Source organism: Lampetra planeri, chromosome 31 (assembly GCF_965212315.1).
Source record: "Lampetra planeri chromosome 31, kcLamPlan1.2.h2, whole genome shotgun sequence".
NCBI classification, from domain to species: Eukaryota; Metazoa; Chordata; class Hyperoartia; order Petromyzontiformes; family Petromyzontidae; genus Lampetra; species Lampetra planeri.
The window spans coordinates 5,441,622-5,461,345 of NC_136137.1; the positions used below are offsets into that span (position 1 = coordinate 5,441,622).

Here is a 19,724-nt window from a genome sequence, read left to right on the forward strand (position 1 = left end):
ACTCACCTTAGTTTGGTGGAGAATCTTCTAATAACTTGACAAGTCACGTCTTCTTCTCGCGATGGGGGGAGGGGGGGTGGTGTTTGTTTTGGTTGTTGTTGTTGTATATACGATCTCGTAGTTAAAACAACACACGCAGCAAACAACGACAACAACAATTTGATCCCACAACTTTGTAGCCAACATGAAACCACCGATGCAGTCCACCACAGTTTGATGTCCTCCTACTTGGAATATGCCTTTGCTTTTTTTTAAACACCATATACTTTAAACTGTTTCACGACCACCCCCTCCCTAACCCCACTGTGTGTGTAAGCTATTGCCGCCGCTGCTGCTGCTGCTAATGGTGATGGTGGTGATGGCAAGACTGAGAGAGCAGCAGACAGAGACCTTCCGCCTACAAACTCTGTGTGCCGGTCGGCAGGGATGGGGGGGGGAGGTGGTGGAATTAAAAAAAAGTTAAGCAGTGAAAAACATCACTTAAACAATCCCTCCCTCTCACATCCTTCCTTACTGGCTGTGGAACAAGAGGCTGATGTAATCCCATAAGGCTTTGCTTCAACTGCAGATTAGCCCTCTCCCCCCCCTCTCTCCACTCCCTCCCCCTCTCCCCTGCCCCCCCCCTCTCTCTCTTTCGTTTTGCCTCTCTCACTCTCTCTCGCGTTCGTTCGCTCTCTGCACCCGTGCGCAGCACCACACAGGCGCGTGTGTGGTGTGGTGCTCTTTCTGGCTCAGTTGCTTCTGCGCGTGTGAGTGCGTGTCGTAGTGTGGCTGTGTGTGAGTGTCATAGTTTGGCTGTGTGTGTGAGTGTGTGTCGTAGTGTGGCTGTGTGTGTGTCGGAGTGTGGCTGTGTGTGTGAGTGTGTGTGTCACAGTGTGGCTGTGTGTGCGAGTGTCATAGTGTGGCTGTGTGTGCGTGTCAGTGTGGTTGTGTGTGTGAGTGTGTGTGTCATAGTGTGGCTGTGTGTGTGTCGGTGTGGTTGTGTGTGCGTGTGGCTGTGTGTCTGTGTCAGTGTGGCTGTGTGGGGGTGCGGTAGTGTAGCGGTCAAAGCCCTGCTCTACAAACCCGGCCAACACCAGTGACGATTATCTGAACCGGTCCTGGGCCTCTGCTCGGTCGACTCAGCCTCAAATGAGTACCTGGTGCGATGTGTAAACATCGCCACTGGGGAGACAAAGGCGGCCGGGCGTGGTGTTGGCCACTCACCCCCTCGTGTGCCGTGCCGGCCTTCATAGGTGCTCGCCAACAGCACTTGCCCCAACAGTCTGTAAAGGCTACACGGGAGATATTTGTTTTTGTGTGTGTGTGTAAAGAGTGCGTGTGTGTGTCACTTGAATGTGTTTATAATTATTGTTATTGACAGTACAGTATAACATCGTGTGTACGCGAGTGATGGGTGTGGGTGGGTGTGTATTAGTTTTGTTGGGAAGTTTTATTGGGTATATAAAATAGCAGAGGTGGGACAAAGTCATTGTTATGCAAGTCCAAGTCGAGTCGCAAGTCATCAAATTCATGACTCGAGTCTGACTCGAGTCCAAGTCACATGACTCGAGTCCACACCTCTGTAAAATAGTGTATGTGTATGAGTTTCTCAAGTGTGCAGTCAATGTATATGGTGTGTGTGTGTATATAGCAAGGGTACGTGGGTGGGTGTCATTGTATCGGTGTACCCGCTCGATGTGGATATATTATGTATGCGTGTGTGTGTATACAGTATAACGCTGTGCGTGTGTCAGTGTGTTGGTAAGTGTTCACTGGGTGCTCATAATGTGTGTGTGTAAAGAGAGTGTGTGTGGGTGCGTGTGCAAAATTATTCACAGACACGTGAGCCCCCAAAATCTGTGCGGCAGAGAAATACTTTATTCTGACCATCGGCTACTTGCATACCCAGTTTCAAAATCATTTCCACCTGCCCACTGAATTTACGAACCGGCGAAGTTGGTTTGGGTGTGTGTGAGTGTGTGTGGGCATTGTGTGCGGTGGTGGAGTGGAGTGGTTATTACACAGCGCTGCGAACACGGCCACCCGAGTTCGATTCCGGCTCACGGCCAACACTGGTGGACGAATGTCTGAACCGATCCTTGGCGGCCTTCCCCCCTAGGTCGACTCGGCCTCAAATGAGTACCCGGTGTAATGTGTAAAACATCGCCACTGGGGAGACAAAGGCGGTCGGGCGTGATGCTGGCCACGCACCCCCTCGCGTGCCGTGCCGGCCTTCATAGGTGCTCGCTAACAGCACTTGCCCCTACAGTCTGTTAAGGCTATACGGGGAAACGTCTTTGTATATATTGTACTGTATGTGTACCTATATTCCACGTACAGTATATTACATACACGTGTCCGTCACATACGCAAGCCGGCAAAGCAAAAGACAAAGGTCCCCTGTGTAGCCTTCGCAGTTTGGTTGGGGCAAGTGCTAATAGCGCGAAACTATTTTGGTGCACACAACCCACGCAAACACGTGTGGGAGCTCGGATGAGTAGGCAGACGTGCGTGTGTGTGAAGTGTAAATGAGTGTGCCGGGAAAGGTCCTGGCAAGGATTATTGCCAGCCAAGCCTTACGGAAAGGCTTGCGGAGCCCCAATGTGGTTTCAGGCCGGGTCAGTCCAGCAGACGCCATCATCTGTTCTCGTCCGCTACAGCAGAGGTGTCGGGAATTTCAACAGGACCTATAACGTCTCTGCTTTATTGACCTGGTCAGGTGGCTATGATACCATCAATAGGCCAGGGATCTGGGTTGTTGGGGGTCCCTGACCCTCTGCTCACAATCATTCAGGGCCTGCATGATGATGGGCAGGCCCGAAAACATCTGCGTGGCCATAAATCAGAGCCATTCCCTGTTCACCTTGGGGTGCGACAGGGATGTCCTTTGGCTCCTACATCATTTAACATATTTGTCGACCATTTAGGACGGGAACCTTTCCATGTCTGTACCTGAGGAATTTCCATCTGGTACAGATATTGATGTCCGGGTGCGGTCAAGGGTTGGCTCCCTTTTGGTCAACCGTGTTGTGTGTGCTGATGATCGGTAATTGCTGTCCACTCTGAGAAGGAATTGGAGATTCTGCTGCTGGACTTGACGCGTGCCACGATGAGATGGTCCCCTACCATCAGCCCCACCAAAACAAAGCACATGCCTAGATATTTTCTGTTATCAAACACTCCACCCCTTCAACTCTCCCTGAGTGATGGGGCTAGTTGTGGAGAAGGTGGGAGCGTTCTCATCACTGGGCAGTGTGTTTATGACCAGCTCTGGCTTGGAAGCAAACATCTTCTTAGAATCAGTTGAGCGGCAAATATATTTTCATCTGCTGCACAACGCTGTGTGGAAGCTACGTGGCATGTTGCTCCGCACGAAGCTTCAGGTCTTCTCGACCACAATCATGCCCTCCCTTCGCTATGCTTGTAAAACGTTAACCTATCCAAGGGGACATCTGTGCCAGTTTGAAACATTCATGCTGACCTGCCTACGATCCATCCTAAATTTAACCAGGCTGGATTGTGTGAGGGGCCTACACATCATTAAAAGATTCGGACACAGTGCCGTCAGTGAGCTCCTCCGGCAAAGCGAGGCTCCGTTGGCTGGGTCATGTAGCCCGTATGCCCAGCTACCGCATGCCCAAGTAGATTCTGTTTGGCCGGATAGATGGGGGCTAAACGGGCGCGGCACGGGCTAGAGAAGAGATGGAGTGACGTGGTACAGACTTTTGACTTTTGAACAACTTTTATTGCCGCCAGCAGCAACAGCACTGGATGCGATTCCGATACGAAAAACACAAAGTCTTCAGCAAACAAATTAACAAACACTATACATCCACGCGCTGTGGCGCTACAGGAGGACGTGGAGCTGAGCAGACTTGCCGATAACCGGCACCAGCGGTGTCAAGATCGGCCTCTGTGGAGGAGGCTCGTGACGGACGCTGCTGGGAAGGTGGAGGCAGTCGCCCTCCAACATCGGACCGGCAGAGGAGCGACGCTCACAACAACGATGAAACGCAGCAAGCGAACACAGTGTGGAAACACGGCTGGTGCAAATGCCAGTCACAAAAGTCAAACCATACCACATGGGGACTGTCCCGTGACCTCCTGTCAGCGAGCCTCAAAGTGCACCTAGCCTGGCACAAGTGCTACGGTGCCATCAGCGCCACTTGCTGGCCAATGACGGCTGTTGTTGTGAGGGAGTCAGTGTCGTGGTCCGGGTGACCCGAGTTCGATTCCCGCTCTTGACCAATAACTGTGACGCATATATTGATCCATCCGTTCGGTAAGAGCCCGGCTCCGTGCGCGGTTAGCATCAGCAGCCGAGAAGACAAAAGCGGTCGGACGTGGTGCTGCCCCCCCCTCCCCCCGTGGATGCGCCGCGTCGGCCCTCAATCAATAGGTCCTCGCTAGCAGCACTTGCCCCCCACCCCCCAAACATTCTGTTGAAGGCTATACGGGGGACCTTTGTCTTGTTTGAATGAGTCAGTGCGCGGAGCAGACACGGGCGGGAGGGCGGGTGGGGGTGGGGACTGTGCAGTCGGGGGGATGGGAGGGAGGGGGAGGGGAGGGGGAGGGAGGGGGAGGGGAGGGGGAGGGGAGGGAGGGGGAGGGGGGGAGAGGGGGAGGGGAGGGAGGGAGGGAGGGAGGGAGGGAGGGAGGGAGGGGTGCGGGGGAGTGGGAGCGAGAGGCGTTGCCACCTTAGCGGGCACACTCCTCTTGACATTTCATTCAAACTTCGCTCGGTGAAGGGGGGCGGGGGAGGTGGGGGGAATAAGAAGGGTGGGAGGGTGTAGTTGGGGGGGAGGATGGGGGGGCTAGAATCCACCTGTAGCGGCGCTGTCGGAGACAGAGCACGACTTCATCAACCCGCACTCCGACCGGCGGCGAGTTACATCTTTGAACCGACCGGTCCCTGGCTTCCCCCACTCAACTTTACCAACCAACCACACACGCACGCCGACCCCGGCGTGGTGAAGTATGGTCAAACGACACCCCCCCCCCGCCCCCACCCCGCAAACCCTCCCCCTCCCTACTTCGCCACGGAGCGAAGCGGTGTAAACATTATTTGATCCAACAGTGGATTGACAAAACGGTCTGTAGATTATTTTGTTTGCGGGCTTTAAACACTTTGGGGGAACAAAAAAAGAAAACACCGTGGCAACCACAAACCAGGAGGGATCGGATCAAAATCCGCGGGACCACAGGCAGAGTGAGAGAGAAAGAGAGAGACACGCAAACTCCAAATGTACAACAGGCGTCAGGGTCGAGATCTAACCCACGACCTCCTGCATACCCGGCGAGGTAGGTCCTTCGGATCTTCTGATATCCAACCGCTCCCAGGTCTGGCGCTTCGTGGCACCCAAGCTATGGAGGGCCTTGCCACTTGAAATCAGGCAATCGGGTTCGGGAGATATAGGTACAAGTCTGCTTTGAAAACCCATCTCTTTAAATTGGTCTTCGCTATTAGTTTTGGTTGGTTGCCCTGGTTCCGTATTTGTTTCCCGATTTTCATCCTAGAATGGAATGCCCATTCTAAATCTGAATTATTATTCGCATCTCGTCATCGCGGCGCCACGCGCTGGCGAGACGTTACTCTTCCCCGGTGAGCAGACGTCTTGGGAAGAGGTGGGACTTACCCACGCTTTCCCCCACCGGCTGTCTGCTGATCGACGACCACATTCTCCGGATTGCTAGCAATGCACAGCACTCGACTGTGTTGGCAATAGGGGCGTTACGTGTACGCGGCCTTCAATATTTCGTCAATGAGCAGACGTCTTGGGAAGAGGTGGGACTTACCCACGCTTTCCCCCACCGGCTGTCTGCTGATCGACGATCAAATTCTCCGGATTGCTAGCAATGCACAGCACTCGACTGTGCTGGCAATCGGGGCTTTACGTGTACGCGGACTTCAATATTTCGTCAACAAAATTGCTCGCGCGAGACGACGCCAGTGGAACGATCTCTAAGTTGCATGCAGCTGCTGCTCGATGTGCAATCCTGCCGGGTGGACAGCGGAGGCCAAGATGGATTTCGGGAAGTGGCCGCCTGTTGGTGTTTAACTGCCGCGCCGGGAAATCGAATCGAACCGGCGACTTCTTGATTACTTGGCAGCTATATACATTTCAACATGATAAGCCGCTTCGTTGAACTATCATAGTTCGCTTCTGAAAAATAGCTGTATAGCACAGTGGGCCTTACCTGGTAAAATAATATTTAAACAAATTGTTGTTTATTTTAGTTTAAATAGTAGTGCGTGGCTGACCGTAACATCGCTGTGGTGTGTGAGCTATGCCAGAGAGTGTTTACCAGTCGTTATTAACCTTCACTGCTGCCTTGCACACTTTTGGTTATCAATCGTAAACAAACATTTTTTTTAGATATATAATCTTAATTCATACATAGGTTTGATGAAACAAAGTAGCATTGTTGGTTAAGATAGAGACACTCCTCGAAACCTTTCCCAACGCAATGCAAGGCGTAGCAACGCGTCCGACAGGCGACGTCCACACACAGCGTTGAAATCAGGTGCCGAGTAGATTGTTACATCGCGGGAGCGTTGGGGGAGGGGGGCGGGGGGCTTCATCCAGCGGTGGATTGACCACGGCTAACGATGTTTGGGAGAGCGTGCGATGATGACGTCGCGATCACCGACCTAAAGGCGTTTGTTTAACACGTAGGCTTTCGCGACCAATATTATTCATAATCAACGTTTTTGGGTTTAGATCGCGTTATTTATAAATGTGTCGTAACCCTCCACCACCCGACACGGCCAATCAGTAAAAAAGTGTCACGTTGACAAAAGACAAATAGTTCACTGGGCTAAAGCAGTGAACTATTTGCGTTTAACCGCTGGCGCGTAACATCTCACACCTAACATTGTCCGGGTCGCTGGGAAGACCAGCGTAGATGGCACGCGTCTAGCGATACGGTACTTAGTACGAAGCCACAACGAGATGTATACTGGATGTGATTTGCCGGGTTGGGATTTATGTATTCTCTCCTAGACGGTGGTCGACTGGAGTAGACACATGACTGACTAGTGGCAACAGCCATAGCCATAGGTATTCTGGATGTGGTATGCCGGGTGTGGATTTTTTTTTCCTTGTCGCCAAACCAGGGCAGACACGGCTGAAATGGAGCTCTGCAGGGACGGCTCGCGTCTCTGGTAATTAAACGAGCCTCCTCCTGTATGTATATATCGTGTGTTGAACTTCTTTTGTACTGTACGTAACAACCCGTGCTATTTAACCGTAACTCACCACGTTCGTCAGTGCAGGTTTGGTGAAAGCTAAGGTGGAGCACAGACCTTGACAGAAAAGTCCACAGTGGCGAGATGTTAATTACCTCGCCTGGTATGCAAGAGGTCGTGGGTTCAATCCCAACCCTGACCGCCTGCTGTATATTTGGAGTTTGCGTGTCTCTCTCGCCCCGTGGTCGCGTGGATTTTTCTCCGGGTCCTGCGGGTTTTCCCTCCACAGTTAGAATCAACATCACGCGCTTCGAGTATTCGGCTGCAATACATTTCCACGTGTCGTGCTACGAAGTTGAGCTGTCGTTTGTGGCCAGGTCGCTTCTGCAAAGGCGCTATATAGCCAAATCGGGACCTTATCTGGTAAAATAAAACATAGTTGAGTTTAATAGTTTAGCGTACCATGGATGTTTTTTCTGCACAGCCCTCTGCTGCTCACAACGAAAAACCTCCATCCTCGTAGCAGCGTACAGCACCCGGTGTATGCCTGGTGGTCGTCCATGCCAAGCACTCCATCCTCCAGGCTAAACACATCTGCTGAGGTTTCCCAAATCTAATGACATCAGGCTCATTCCGAATGATGTGCTTCATATAGCAATGACATTTGGACGTTTCATAATTAATCATAGTCATGATGATGATGATGGTAATAATGTAATTAACAGCCCTCTGTCAACCCACTGCCGCATGATGGCCTCTCAATGTAGTGTTGTTGATCGTAGAGGTTTGTTTGACCATACTTCACCATACTGGTCAGTGGGTGCCTTGCGTAGGCGCGCCTCGGCAGGCAATGAATAACGCGCTATAGTATAATCAGGGCTAATGGATCGCCATCAAAACCGTTGCGCGGTCTTTGACAACATTGACAGACTCATTTAGTACAGCAGCTTGATGTTGTTAGCATAAGTGGCGATTCTATGGTGGGGTCGAGGTGAGAATGCCCCCCCTCCCCCGCTTCTCCCCCATAATGAACATCACAGCCGCCCCCCACCTCCCAATTACACTCAAGTTCAAGGTCAATAAGTCACCGTGGCTAGTGTCCTTGATACCACGCCGTCGCTTCCTTCCTTCTGCCAGATCGATTATCAGTCGTACAGTCGACATCAAGGGAACTCGCCAAGGTCTGCTATTTCAAGTTTCATCATCACCACCAGCATCCCATCATCATCTAATCATCATCACCATCATCATCTAATCATCATTACCACCATCATCTCATCATCACCACCATCATCTCATCATCACCACCATGATCATCCCATCATCACCATCATCTCATCATTATCATCATCATCATCCCCATCATCATCATCACCACCATCATATCATCACCACTATCATCTTATCATTATCACCACTATCATCTCATCACCACCACCATCATCACCGCCATTATCTCATCACCACCACGACCATCTGGCTTCAGGCCTTCATCCTTGGGCACCCACCTCTGGGTGCCACTCTGATGCCCGTATCGGTGACCCGCCCTCCTCCACCACCCTACCCGCGTGTCCTGATCACGACTACCGCCACCACCACCACCACACTTTCCTGCTACGTTCTAATCCCAACCTCCAAGTTCGCTCTCGCCCAGTGCCGGCCCGAGCCTCTTGGGGGCCCTAAGCAGAATTTGATTTGGGGGCCCCCCTCCCACCACGCAGACTCATCTGTGCTAGAAGATTATTGACACAAATGTCACACTATAATGTTATAGCGAATATTATAAACGAATACAGTGAGGTTATGTATTAATAAAAAATAAAAACAACACTTAAAATACTTCACTCTTTTATTAAAACTTCTGAATACAAACGGTCACAAAAAACATATTAAATAAATTATTTGCAAATGTGCATTAAATGTGCAATCTTTTAAATAAAACCAAAATAGACAAACATTAATCTAATCAAAAATAGAATGTTACAAAAAAAAAGATACTTAAATAATGAAAGCAAACATAAGAACAGCAAGGGTTCAACAATGTCAACTGTACAACAATGACCTCAAAATCGTTCCTTCCTAGCTTTTCTGGAGGCAAAGTCACTAATGACATCATTGTATGGTATTGCTTGGCCAACTTTGTTATTAATACTAATGACTGCACGTCCACTTAGTCTTTCCTGGGCCATTGATGATCTCAAATATGTTTTTATCAATTTGAGCTTGGAAAAGCTCCTCTCTGCTGAGGCAACTGACACAGGCAGAGTGCAGGCTATCCTGAGAGCTACCCAAAGATTTGGGTAAAGCTCACACATCTCATTTTGTGAGAGGTATGTGAGAAGCTCAAAGGCAGTCATCATAGTTTGGGGAAGTTCAGGAAGACTCTCTATCTCTACTGCCAGTGCGCTACCATCAATATCAGCCTCCTCTCCACAAGAGAGTTTTTCCCCAAGAAGCTCACATTGTTCCCTCCGGACCTTTTGATCTAGCTCCCTAAAATTGAGCAGCACTCCAAAGTTCTCTTTAACCTCACTTAGAGACTTAAATCTATCCTCCAATGACAGAATACTACGGTCCACTACAGCATTAAAAAATGACACTTCCAGCCTCTTCATAGCGTCCACTATCGGCTCATCTGCAGCCTCATAGGCAAAGTGCCTTTTTGTAGAACGCAATCGCTTCTCTTTCAGCACTGCTTCTGTGTTCATCCGCTCACAAATTTCTTTAGCAGATGTCTGTGCATCACAGAAGCCTGTTTTTCGGTAACTGATAAGTTCGCCTTTGTTCTTTTTTACAAGGTTAACCGCTACATCAAGCTGCATGTTGGTTGACTGTAGAAGCTTGCTCGTGATGTTAATTTTAGACAAAATGTCACACCAGACAACACAACAAATCTGAAACCTAAATGAACCTATCTCTTCCGCAAGGGAGTTGGCTTCAACAGCCACTACAGGGTCAGTCGCTTTACTTCTCAGTTCTAGCAGGGCTTCCCTCACCTTCTCTGACTGGTAGCGCAAAGCTTCAATACTTTTTATCCGGCTTTCCCAGCGTGTCTCACTCCAGGACTTGAGGGTGATGTCAACAAACTTCCGTAAGATGGCCCACCTTTGAGTGGACCCAGCGAACAAATTGTACAGCTTCTCCACATTTCCAAAAAAACAAGAAGCATCCGTTGATGCTTTAGCCGCATCTGAAACGGTCAGATTTAGTGTATGAGAACTGCAAGGCACATAAAAAGCTCTTGGATTCTTAACTAATAGCCTAGCCTGCACACCTTTGTTTTTTCCCTTCATATTAGCCCCATTGTCATAGGACTGCCCCCGACAATCCTGAAAAGGGATGTTCAATTCCTCAAGCCTGTTAAGGATTAGATTGGACAAACCCAGGCCAGTGGATTCTGGAGCTATCAGAAATCCTAAAAAGTGCTCTTTTATTTCTGGTGTTTTGCCCAGAGTGACTGTGCGCACCACAACAGACATTTGTTCATGGTGACTAACATCAGGTGTACAGTCTAAAATAATTGAATAATATTTGCAGTCCTTGATTTCTGCCACCATTACCTCAATTATTTTGTCACTGACACACTCTATCAGCTCATTCTGGATAGTCTTACCCAGGTACGTGTTGTGCTGCATTCCACTATCAATTCGTCTGATGTGGTCTTTTAACACCGGGTCAAATTTTGCCATCAGTTCCACCTCTTTAAGGAAGTTCCCATTGTTGGCCTGATGCAAAGTATCGACAGACCCCCTGAGTGCAAGATTCCTCTCCGCCAAAGACTGAATGATACTAATCAAACGAATGAGAACATCTCTCCAACGATTTCTTTCTGCCTCCAAAAGGGCCATTTCTGTTGCATCAATAGTCTTCTGCTTAGAAAGACGGAGGGCAAAGTCTTTCCACTTCACCATATTACTGCAATGATCTTGACTATTCTCATGCTGTTTCAGCAAAGCACCTACATTTACCCAATCACGCTGTCCCTCTGTTGACAGTTTTGTGGACTTTCTTGTGAATAATTTGCAACAGAAGCAGTAAACCGCATCTTTTTGCTTTGAATAAATTAGCCAGCTTCGCTTGATTTTTTCCCCATTAACTAACTGTCTGTATGTGTAGTGGTAGTGAAAGCTTTGTCCATCTGATTTCTTGGGGAAGGTAAAGGTGTCACTTATTGGCACTGGCCCTCTTCTTACCAGATCAGTCCTTTCTGAGTCTGACAGGAATGCTGACCATTCAACTGGGTCAATTGGAGGAGCTGTTGATCTATCTTGATAGCTGGAGCTTGTTGAGGGAGTAGATGGGAAATCTATTGCAGTGGGTGGAGATGTAGAAGGACCTGTAGGGACATTAGATAAAAATAAAAAATAGAATTATAAAATAACATAACACAGAATATTTTATAGTAAAGCCAACACAAAACAAAAACTTTTAGATTAACTGACCTGTCATGCTGGCTGAGGTTGAAACCGATGTATCAGTGAATGTAAGTGCTTGTAACTGCTCCTCGCTTTCAGTCGCTTGTAACTGCTCCTCGCTTTCAGTCGCTTGTAACTGCTCCTCGCTTTCAGTCGCTTGTAACTGCTCCTCGCTTTCAGTCGCTTGTAACTGCTCCTCGCTTTCAGTCGCTTGTAACTGCTCCTCGCTTTCAGTCGCTTGTAACTGCTCCTCGCTTTCAGTCGCTTGTAACTGCTCCTCGCTTTCAGTCGCTTGTAACTCTGCAGTGGATGAACCTGCAATGATAAAATAAACAAACAAACAAATAAATACATAAATAAATAAAAAGCTAAATGTGTCATGTCATATTAACAGGCTATGTAACCATTTGCCATCAAGAAAAACCTCACCTGCTGTATCATCAGCTGTGGAGGCTCTGACACTCGATATGTCAGTAGGGGCAGGTAAAATTGGTTGTGCTCCAAAGTACTTCAACAGTGTTCCTGGAAAAAAAAAATAGCATTGCATAAATGCATAGTTGATCGAGCAGAATGAGTTTATTTTTCCATCATTACTAAGCAATTCCACACCACACCTAACAATTCATATTCTATTGGCAAATGAGGCATAATTGCAGTATGGTGAAAAATTAACATGGTGATCTACTGCAGCCTATAAATATGAGGATAGCACTGCTACATCAGTTGCCACCATATTAATAAAATTGAAGTCTATTTTCATTACAGAAGTCTCCCCACCTAACATGGCTTTGGTATATTTTCTCATAAAGATCAATACCATCGCTTGCCAAAGATCTTAAAGCAGAGACCGCACGTGCTTTGCCTATGAAGCTGGAATATTCACTTCAACACAAACAGCAATGCTAGCTAAGCTTGTCATCGCTGTTTTCTCCAACTTAAACCGATATCTATCAACGTGAAATACACACCTACTACCTAGATAAATGTATATTAATAACATTTCACTGTTGTGGCGGGGATTTAGCTCTGGTGCGTTATATTACCACTTTTATGGCTTATAAAAATATCATGAGTCATGACTAGCTAGCTGCTTCCTCAAGTGACGTGAGCACAATTTGTGCTGCTGCTGCACAAAACATACTGTAAATAATAATGCAAACATACCTTTATCTCGCTCTTTTTTCTCCTCCTCGGTCCTTTTCTTTTTTCTTTTTTCGGCACCAGAGGGATACGTCCTTTTTTGTGACATGGCTTAGGCGTATTTATTATCGTGACGTACAATTGCGCGCACCTGCCCGCGCCCGCGCCCGCGCCCACGCGAATTGTCAATGAGCCGTGACATCCGTGAGCCGTGACAAAGCAGCAGTTGTCGACAGAATTTTCTTGTCTTGAATCATTTATTCATTCATTCATTAATTCATTTATATCACTTGTTTAAGTTATTTAATTGTAAAAAAAAAAAAACGATTCGGGGGCCCCCTGGTGGCCAGGGGGCCCCAAGCAGCCGCTTAGTTCGCTTATGCCTCGGGCCGGCCCTGCTCTCGCCCAATCCTGCTGTGGCATTCCAAGCATCCTCTACACACAGTGCACCGCTATGGGCACAGCAGCTCCTTACAAGATGTATGGTGCCCCGTTCAGTGTGCCTTTACTGTGTGTCTAGAATTACTTCCAATTAATACCATTACATATCTTACATTGAAAAATATTCTTTCGCGCTTAAATATAAAAGAGCTTTTGAGGTCGCAATTGCAACGTCTTGTTTACTCAAGGGTTTTCTAAAATTATACGTTTGTATTAAATAAACAAAAACTGGAAGTCCACAGCGTTTCTGAGTTGGACAGATGGTTCTGGTGTCAAAGGACTGAGCTGGTACGGTTGAGTACTTGAGTTCGAATCCGGAACCCAGTCGCGCCCATGGCTAAACCCGCTTCTCAAACTGGGTTCCCAGCCTGGTCATCAAATTAAGACATTAAAAAAATGATTATTCGGCAGCCACCGTGAAATGACACAGAATTCATGAACGGAATTAGACGTGATCGAGTTACGCTTGGAATGTATTGTTTATTCCGCTGCTTTAATAAAGGAATTTTCGTTTTAATTTAATTTTGGTTTGACTGTCGTGCGACAAACACCGATCTCATAGCAGAGTATGTGGGTAAGTGTGCCCCCTACCGTGCCAAGATTTAAATGCTACTCCTAGGCGGTGATCTCAGAAGAAGTTATGTCTAAACCTCTTTCGCAGTCATCCTCGGGTAACACACGGGCAGTGGTGTAGTGACTACATTATCAGTGGCGTAGTGACTACACTATCAGTGGCGTAGTGACTACATTATCAGTGGCGTAGTGACTACATTATCAGTGGTGTAGTGACTACATTATCAGTGGCGTAGTGACTACATTATCAGTGGCGTAGTGACTACAATATCAGTGATGTAGTAACTACATTATCAGTGATGTAGTAACTACATTATCAGTGACGTAGTAACTACATTATCAGTGGCGTAGTGACTACATTATCAGTGGCGTAGTGACTACATTATCAGTGGCGTAGTGACTACATTATCAATGGCGTAGTTACTACATTATCAGTGATGTAGTAACTACATTATCAGTGGCGTAGTGACTACATTATCAGTGGCGTAGTGACTACATTATCAGTGGCGTAGTAACTACATTATCAGTGATGTAGTAACTACATTATCAGTGGCGTAGTAACTACATTATCAGTGGCGTAGTGACTACATTATCAGTGGCGTAGTGACTACATTATCAATGGCGTAGTGACTACATTATCAGTGGCGTAGTAACTACATTATCAATGGCGTAGTAACTACATTATCAGTGGCGTAGTTACTACATTATCAGTGGCGTAGTAACTACATTATCAATGGCGTAGTGACTACATTATCAGTGGCGTAGTGACTACATTATCAGTGGCGTAGTGACTACATTATCAGTGGCGTAGTTACTACATTATCAGTGGCATAGTAACTACATTATCAATGGTGTAGTAACTACATTATCAGTGGTGTAATTTTGATTTAAAGCTTTCGTGACTGCAGGGATTCATCTTCTTGGTTCTTTCGGTAAAGTCACGTAGAAGGGAAGTAATAAAATAATAAAAATAAAACATAATAAAATAATTCTCACGACGTTCCGGCCACAACGCAAGCAGCCGTCCTCAGGCGACGCTGTCGAGGCTGTGACGTCATATTTGAGGGGGGGGGTCTGACTTTTTGTGACGCCGTGTAACGAAAGGGGGGGGGGGGTCAAAAATCGCCCAAAATCACGTGACGTCATTTATGGACGGCCCCTTTATGTCAATAAAACAGATGTTCAAACACCGAATAGATGGATACCTTTCACACTGCATTAAGTCTGCTTAATGCAGATCTGAACACCTGTTTTATTTCCAGAAAAGGGTAAAGCCCACTCTTCTACGTTTCATCAAATATTACGTACGCAAAGCTTTCTGCCCGTGGCGAATAAAGCCCAGTATGTTCTCCTATCACGCGGTCGCAGTTACGTTCCTGAAGAACGCCGCGTGATAGAAAACCCGCGTTATAATAAATAGTATAATGGGGGGGGGGGGTTACAGCACAGTCCGTGATAACACGTGAGATGAGTACGCAAGCCGAACAAAGACTTGAGGCGCGTGGGCAGCGTATAGAAGCAATCCAGCAGCATCCCGCCTTGCGCGGCGATGATGCTGATGATGATGATGCTACGGCCGAGGGAGCCGTCACAACCGCTTGTTCCGACTCGCGCTGCCACGAAGTTCCGTTCCTCTCGATCGCGTTGTATCCAATTCGCGTCGTGAACAACAGAGCGTGCTGCCCCGTTGGTCGACTCTGGCCCCACGGTGGATACGGAAGAGAGAAAAAAAAATTCCACCCCAAGGTGCTAACCCGACAAAAGCGCATTGCCTCGTGCCACTAATGGAACGGGGCGAGACTGCAATCAGCGCACTTGTTTTGATTTACACTCGGGTGGGGTCTTTGCGCACTTATGCCACGTCATATCAAAATCACGCTCCCTCTCTCTCTCTCTCCCTCTAAACTGCCACTTAGCCTATTAAGTCCGGGCTGATGTTGCAATGATTGCCTTAATTGCGAGATGCCAAAAGCCATTGATTAGGAACGAGAAAGAAGGGCTGTGTGCAGGACCCAGAAAAACATCCGTCAGAGTAAGCTGACCGCACCGATTAAACCTCAGAAACGGGCTAAATTGGGCCCGACTGCTCAAAAGTGTTGAGCAATGCCCTTTGGAACTGTTTAAACATTCCAAGTTTTCTTTTTACGTTCGAGTGCTAATTAAGTTTTTTTTTTAAGAATTGTAGTTCAATGCTGTTGCTATTAAGGCTTCGTATTTTTTGGTTTTAAAAAACTAAACCGGTTTCTATTTTTATAACTCGTCGTAATTTGCGTTGTCGGTTTTCGAAACGCACCGTTACTTCACTTGGAGCGCGTAGAGTAACGTCCATGTCGCTTGCCACACGCCGTGTCGGCTGGCCGCGATGTTCTTTGACCATACTTCACCACGCCGGTCGGTGCAGGTTGGTGAGGTGTGTGTGTGTATGTAAACTATGAAACTAACAATTTTTTTTATTTTACCAGGTAATGCCCCAACTGAGCTATATAGCGTTTTTCAAAATCAGAAACGACCTGGCCATGACAAATTATAGCTCAGCGAAGTGGTTTATCATCATTACTACCACCACCGCCATCTTTAGTCGGACGGAATCATTTAAACGGCGAAATGAGAGGCAATTGTTGAACAAGCCACTCGTTTCAAATTGGCCATCACGTCATTTCACTGCTGTTGGCCACATCCAGAAATCTGGAACCGCGAAAGTGATGCCACCCCGGTGGTGCCGGCGAGGAAACTACAGTCGGCTCTAGATTATCCGCGTGCGGTTAAATCAGATTTGCGGATTAACCGCGCACCTGAGATTTTGACACGGGGGGGGGGTGGGGTATTTTTGTCTTTGTTCTTGTCTGTGCACATTCACCAATCAACACGTTCACCATTCACCACGTTCACCAATCAGCATGTTCACAATCAGCACCTTCACCAATCAGCACCTTCACCAATCAGCACGTTCACCAATCAGCACCTTCACCATTCACCACGTTCACCAATCAGCATGTTCACAATCAGCACCTTCACCAATCAGCACCTTCACCAATCAGCACGTTCACCAATCAGCACCTTCACCATTCACCACGTTCACCAATCAGCATGTTCACAATCAGCACCTTCACCAATCAGCACCTTCACCAATCAGCACCTTCACCAATCAGCACCTTCACCAATCAGCACCTTCACCAATCAGCTTAGGCAGCACTCTCAGCCATAGGCGAAGTTTGACTTCTTATATTGGGGGGGGGGGGGCAAGGGGTTCGCTTTCTTTAGACTATTCAGATGATTCTTGCTGCTATTAATGTCCGAATGATAAGCCATTGTGTTCAGCTGTCATTTGTGGCCAGGTCGCTCTTGAAAAATAATTGCATACCTCAGTGGACTTTACCTGGTAGGATGGGGGATGGTTCAGTGTTGTATTTGTGTTTGATGTGATTTGTTTGCCTTTCTTGTACTTGCACTGCTATCGTGTGTTTGTGTACTGTTTGTTGTTGTAACGTTCTTACCCGCCCCGACTGGACATCTGTAATAAAAAGAGCTTCGTAGCTCATCGGATTCCTCGAGTATACATAAATACTCTGATGCTGATTGTTCCTCACATTAGGAGTCGTGGGTGCATAGAATTAATGTATTTCTTTTTCATATCAATTTTAAAGTACTGAAAATAAATTAATAAAGGTCCTCAGTTTGAGAGGGGGCTAAGCCCCCCCCCCCCCCCCCCCCCCCAAATTTCGGCCCATGCCATCAGCATTGTCGCGCTCCTCTCGCATCGTCCACGGTTGCCTTCCGGTTTTTTGTTTTTTGCTGCCACAATGGACGGACGAATGAATGGCCTGCAAATCAATCCCCACCTCTTTTCTCTTTTCGCCTGGTCCAAACCCACAATCCATTGCTCTCGCTCTTCGATGTCCGGTTTGACACGTAGTAGGATTTCGCCACCGATATTATTCAAACATAAAAGGGGGTTTCTTTTGGGGGTTAGATCGCGTAAATATAAATGTGTCGTTCAACCCACCACCACCCGACACGGCCAATTAGTAAGTTTTCGTCGCGTGAACAAAACGTGCCATTTCGTTACTATTTCAGTCCACCGGTGTGTTGGAGAGTAAACCCACAACATTTACAATTTGAGTACTGTGAGGCTTCGCTAGTAATTACATCCAGCATCATGGGGCAATTTTTCCAGAATTGGGCCTGCACTCCCCACACTCTCTCTCTCTCTCTTCGCCTTGGGGGCCGTCCATAAATGACGTCACGCGATTTTGGACGATTTTTGACCCCCCCCCCTCGTCACACGGCGTCACAAAAGTCAGACCCCCCCTCAATATGGCGTCATAAAGCTCTGCCCCCTCCCCCCCAAAAACCATATTTCCATTTTGAAAATAAAACATGCTTCAAATCTGATAATTGGTTCTTTACCCTTCTATCTGGCAACAAAACTGACACCTTTTTACAAGGAGTCATGTTTGAATAGACCGCAATACCTGCAGTCATAAAACAAACAAAAGAACATAACTCTGATAATGTGCACTGTCCTTGAAGTTGATTGGTCCACACCCGAGACAGCTTTCCTTAGAGCCTAGTCTCACATGGGTTGGACCAGATGACGCCAAAAGGCGCACAACTCAACGACAATGCACCATCAGAGTATGAGAGCTCGGGGCAAGCATCTACACTATGGGAACCTCATTTGCCAGTAAAAATATGATAATTGGTTCTTTACCCTTCTATCTGGCAACAAAACTGACACCTTTTTACAAGGAGTCATGTTTGAATAGACCGCAATACCTGCAGTCATAAAACAAACAAAAGAACATAACTCTGATAATGTGCACTGTCCTTGAAGTTGATTGGTCCACACCCGAGACAGCTTTCCTTAGAGCCTAGTCTCACATGGGTTGGACCAGATGACGCCAAAAGGCGCACAACTCAACGACAATGCACCATCAGAGTATGAGAGCTCGGGGCAAGCATCTACACTATGGGAACCTCATTTGCCAGTAAAAATATGATAATTGGTTCTTTACCCTTCTATCTGGCAACAAAACTGACACCTTTTTACAAGGAGTCATGTTTGAATAGACCGCAATACCTGCAGTCATAAAACAAACAAAAGAACATAACTCTGATAATGTGCACTGTCCTTGAAGTTGATTGGTCCACACCCGAGACAGCTTTCCTTAGAGCCTAGTCTCACATGGGTTGGACCAGATGACGCCAAAAGGCGCACAACTCAACGACAATGCACCATCAGAGTATGAGAGCTCGGGGCAAGCATCTACACTATGGGAACCTCATTTGCCAGTAAAAATATGATAATTGGTTCTTTACCCTTCTATCTGGCAACAAAACTGACACCTTTTTACAAGGAGTCATGTTTGAATAGACCGCAATACCTGCAGTCATAAAACAAACAAAAGAACATAACTCTGATAATGTGCACTGTCCTTGAAGTTGATTGGTCCACACCCGAGACAGCTTTCCTTAGAGGTTCCCATAATGCTTCAAATCGCTTTAAACTATTGTCATTGTAGTGTGTATTTAATGTGGCGCTGCACTCTGAAGTTGTAGGAGAAAACATTTATTAAAAAGTCTATTTCATTAAGTGGAACGTGTTTATTTATTTAAAGTTGCGCATTTTGATGTGACGTCACATTTCTCAAACCACCCCCCCGTCACACATCGTCACAAATATCTGACCCCCCCCCCCAAGGTGCGTGACGTCATTTATGGACGGCCCCTTGTCCAAACTCACAACCCTTGATCACTCGCCGATATTCGCTCTCAATATCTCTCCAGATCAGATCATCAGCCACCCCCCCCCAACCCCCTCAATTTTAAATATAGGACTCACATTTTGTGAAACGGGAATTGTAAATTGTACAGATGCAGGGGAACATCACATATCCGACCTTCGCAAGTCAAACCCTGACCAATTAACCGCCCACACCCAGTGCAGTATCGGTGAATGGGGTAACTGTCATGTTCTAACATAG

General features: G+C 47.2%; 1 protein-coding gene and 2 long non-coding RNA genes across 3 annotated transcripts in view; 1 reads left to right on the forward strand and 2 right to left on the reverse strand.

The window, feature by feature from the left end:
- LOC144729133 (cyclic AMP-responsive element-binding protein 5-like) overlaps nt 1–516 on the reverse strand; it is a 125,976-nt gene extending 125,460 nt beyond the window's left edge. The window contains exon 1 of the mRNA XM_078609091.1: nt 7–516. The gene's annotated coding sequence lies outside the window, so the exon portion shown is untranslated. The remainder of the gene's footprint in view (nt 1–6) is intronic.
- The window catches only part of LOC144729134 (uncharacterized), a 350,979-nt gene that overhangs the window by 142,668 nt on the left and 188,587 nt on the right, over nt 1–19,724 (forward strand). The gene's annotated exons all lie outside the window — the stretch shown is intronic.
- On the reverse strand, nt 9,006–13,130 carry LOC144729126 (uncharacterized). Its single transcript, XR_013587632.1, has 4 exons — nt 12,751–13,130; nt 12,016–12,108; nt 11,614–11,901; nt 9,006–11,507 (listed from the first exon to the last, which is right to left on the reverse strand). It is a non-coding gene; the product is annotated as an uncharacterized LOC144729126 (long non-coding RNA).